This window comes from Macaca mulatta, chromosome 6, assembly GCF_049350105.2.
Source record: "Macaca mulatta isolate MMU2019108-1 chromosome 6, T2T-MMU8v2.0, whole genome shotgun sequence".
Lineage (NCBI taxonomy): Eukaryota > Metazoa > Chordata > Mammalia > Primates > Cercopithecidae > Macaca > Macaca mulatta.
In genome coordinates this window covers 135,614,408-135,618,378 of record NC_133411.1, presented here as the reverse complement: position 1 = coordinate 135,618,378, position 3,971 = coordinate 135,614,408, and the positions used below count along the sequence as shown (strand labels likewise).

Sequence of the window (3,971 nt, the reverse complement as noted above, 5' to 3'; positions counted from 1 at the left end):
GTGTAGAAAGTCCACTGCAGTTTTAATTTCCTCAAATCCTTTTCTTTTTAACAGAGATGGGTTTTCACTATGTTGCCCAGGTTGGCCTTGAACACCTGGACTCAAGCGATCCTCCCGCTTTGGCCTTCTGAGTAGCTGGAACTACAGGCCTATGCCACCATGCCCAGCTCTCATCTCCTCAAATCCTGTGCCCTCTTGGAACCCACTCTGACCCTTGGCTCACAAAAACCTCTCTCTCCTCTGACAGCACCAGTCAAAGACTTCTTGCCTGTAAATACTTAGGATAAAATGCACAAGCGATTGCTTGAAAACACTATGACACAAGCATCATCTTTGTCTTCCAGTACCAGAATGACAACGAACCTTCCTGTACTTGAAAATAATTCTTCAACTCCCCAGAAAGATCAAAGGATGAACACCTTTATAATCCTGACCCAAAAGGAAAGAAAGAAAGAAAGAAAGAAAGAGAGAGAGAGACAGAAAGAAAGAAAGAAAAAGAAAAGAAGAAGGAAGGAAGGAAGGAAAAAGAAAGAAAGAAAGAGAGAAAGAGAGAAAGAAAACAAAGGAAGAAAGAAAGAAAGAAGGCCGGGCGCAGTGGCTCATGCCTGTAATCCTAGCACTTTGGGAGGCTGAGGCGGGCCAAGACCATCCTGGCCAACTGGTGAAACCCCGTCTCTACTAAAAATACAAAAATTCGCTGGGCATGGTGGCGGGTGCCTATAGTTCCAGTTACTTGGGAGGCTGAGGCAGGAGTATTGCTAGAACCCAGGAGGCAGAGGTTGCAGTGAGTCAAGATGGCACCACTGCATTCCAGCCTGGGTAACAGAGCGAGACTTCGGAAAAAAAAAAAAAAAAAAGAAAGAGAGAGAGAGAGAGAAAGGCCAGGTGCGCTGGCTCATGCCTGTAATCCCAGCACTTTGGTAGGCCGAGGCGAGTGGATTGCCTGAGGTTGGGAGTTCGAGACCAGCCTGGCCAGCATGGTGAAACCCCATCTCTATTAAAAATATAAAAAATTAGCTGGGCATGGTGGCAGATGCCTGTTATCTCAGCTACTTGGGAAGCTGAGGCAGGAGAATCACTTGAACCCAGAAGGCAGAGGTTGCAGTGAGCTGAGGTCCCGCCATTGTACTCCAGCCTGGGCAACAGAGTGACACTGTGTCTCAAAAAGAAAGGAAGGAAGGAAGGAAGGAAGGAAGGAAGGAAGGAAGGAGGGAGGGAGGGAGGGAGGGAGGAAAGGAGGGAGGGAGGGAGGGAGGAAAGGAGGGAGGGAGGGAGGGAGGAAAGGAGGGAGGGAGGGAGGGATGGAGGGAAGGAAGGAAGGAAGGAAGGAGGGAGGGAAGGAGGGAGGGAAGAAAGGAGGGAGGGAGGGAGGGAGGGATGGAGGGAAGGAAGGAAGGAAGGAGGTTATCATTTTGAAGATATAAGGCCCCAAATCTTTAGGAAAATGACTCATAAATATAGAAAAGAGAAACGATTTAATGAAAACAAACTCACAGGGTTACAATGTGGCAAAGGGCTGCTGGTCTGGCCGGGAACGGTGGCTCACACTTGTAATCCCAGCACTTTGGGAGGCTGAGGTGGGTGGATTACCTGAGGCCGGGAGTTTGAGAGCAGCCTGGCCAACATGGTGAAACCCCGTCTCTACTACAAATACAAAAAATTAGGGGCATACAGTGACCTCGGGCAGCAGGTCCTGTCGGCCAGGCATGGCGGCCCGGAGCCTGGCCGCAGCAGCGCCTCTGCTCCGCTGGATCCGCGGGCTTCCACTTCACCACCGGATGTTTGCCACCCAGACTGAGGGGGAGCTCAGAGTGACCCAAATTCTCAAAGTTTCCGTGAGCTACAGCTGTCAAAGTCACTGACATTTCAGGAGTTGTGGGACGATGGATGAAATTAAAATTGAATCAGAAGAATTAAGGAGAAGAGAACTGCCCAGCAACACCAGATGGTTAATCAGGCACTAAAAGAAGAAATCAAAAGGATGCATGAATTGCGGATATTTACCTCTGTCCCCAAACTCTGACCACGCCCTGGCTGCATAGATGCTGCTGCTTAAGACCTTGGGTGAACTTGACTGACCTCATTCTTCCCTAAGCATTCACCAAAAAATTTATATATTTTGCTCATATACATTTCCATATTATAATTATAAAAGATGTATAACCTATTTAGATGTTAATTAAAGGAAACAAACAACTGAAAAAAATACAAAAAATTAGCTGAGTGTTGTAGCACATACCTGTAGTCCCCGCTACTTGAGAGGTGAGGCAGGACAATTGCTTGAGCCGGGATGCAGAGGTTGCAGTGAGCTGAGATTGTGCCACTGCACTCCAGCCTGGTTAATGGAGCAAGACTCTGTCTCAAAAAATTAATTAATTAATTAATTAAAAGTACATTATGCTGAGTGAGAAAACCCAGTCTCAAAGGTTATATGCCTTATGATTTCATATTACATTTCTGAAGTGGCAAAATTACAGTAACTAAGAACAGATCAGAAGTGGCCAGAGAGGCCAGGCATGGTGGCTCATGCCTGTAATCCCAGCACTTTGGGAGGCCAAGGTGGGCAGATCACCTGAGGTCAGGAATTCGAGACCAGCTTGACCAACATGGCAAAACCCCATTTCTACTAAAAGTACAAAATTAGCTGGGTATGGTGGTGCGCACCTGTAGTCCCAGCTATTCAGAAGGCTAAGGCAGGAAAATCGCTTGAGCTCGGGAGATGGAGGTTGCAGTGAGCCGAGGTCGTGCCATTGCACTCCAGCCTGGGTGACAGAGGGAGACTCCATCTCAAAAAAAAAAAGACAGGGTGCAGTGGCTCATGCCTATAATCCCAGCACTTTGGGAGGTCGAGGCAGGTGGATCACCTGAGGTTGGGAGTTCAAGACCATCCTTGCTAACACGGTGAAACCCCATCTCTACTAAAAATAAAAAAAAATTAGCCAGGTATGGTGGCTTGTGCCTGTAGTCCCAGCTACTCGGGAGGCTGAGGCAGAAGAATCACTTGAACCTGGGAGGCGGAGGTTCCAGTGAGCTGAGATCACACCACTGCACTCCAGCTTGGGCAATAGAGTGAGACTCCGTCTCAAAAAGAAAAAAAAAGTATTAAAGGAAAAAAGTGTGTGTGTGTGTGTGTGTGTGTGTGTGTGTGTGTGTGTGTGGAGGGGGTGGGTGGGGGTCTGCGGGAGAGAGAGAGAGAGTTAAAAAAATTCCAAACACTCCAGACAGAGGACAGTACCTTTATCTCCTCCTGGTGATCTTTAGGAAAAAAAAAAAGAAAACTGATTTCAAAGCCTTTGCTAATTCTTCGTGCTGCTGATGGTAGAGACTAGGTATAAATGGCTGTTTTGTTTTGCTAAGTAAAGCATCTCAAAGAATTTTCTTGTCGGTGCAAAGATCTGGAGAGCCCAAATTATTTTCTTCATTGTGTGCAGGAGTCATCTTAGAAAATTATTTTTGTGTTTGGGAAAATGTTTGTTGTTCTTAGTTTGGATTTGAACTTCATCATCGCTGAGAATTATTGCTCATCTGTGCTTGGTGTGTGTGTGTGTGTGTGTGTGTGTGTGTGTAATTTGTCTAAGGCCTATCCGTAGGAGACAAGAAGTCCCTAGAGAAAATAAAGGGGCATGCTTTTTCCCTCACACTGCCAGAGAACAAAGAGGATGCTCTCTTTTGTTAAATGCCTGTTTGTCTGTTTCCCATTTGAAAGATTGGAGCCTGGCCAACATGGCAAAATCCTATCTTTATCAGAAAAATACAAAAATTAGGCCAGGCGTGGTGGCTCACGCCTGTAATCCCAGCACTTTGGGACGCTGAGGCGGGTGGATCACTTGAGATCATGAGTTCGAGACAAGCCTGGTCAACATGGTGAAACCCTGTCTCTACTAAAAATAAAAAATAAAAAATAAAAAAAATTAGGCTGGATGTGGTGGTGTGCACCTGTAATCCCAGCTACTCTGGAGGCTGAGGCAGAA

The 3,971-nt window shown here is 46.6% G+C and overlaps 1 pseudogene; it reads left to right on the top strand.

Annotated features, from left to right (window-relative positions):
• Positions 1-1,706: 1,706 nt before the first annotated feature.
• Positions 1,707-2,055, top strand: LOC703341 (bolA-like protein 3 pseudogene; annotated as a pseudogene).
• The last annotated feature ends 1,916 nt before the right edge of the window (positions 2,056-3,971 follow it).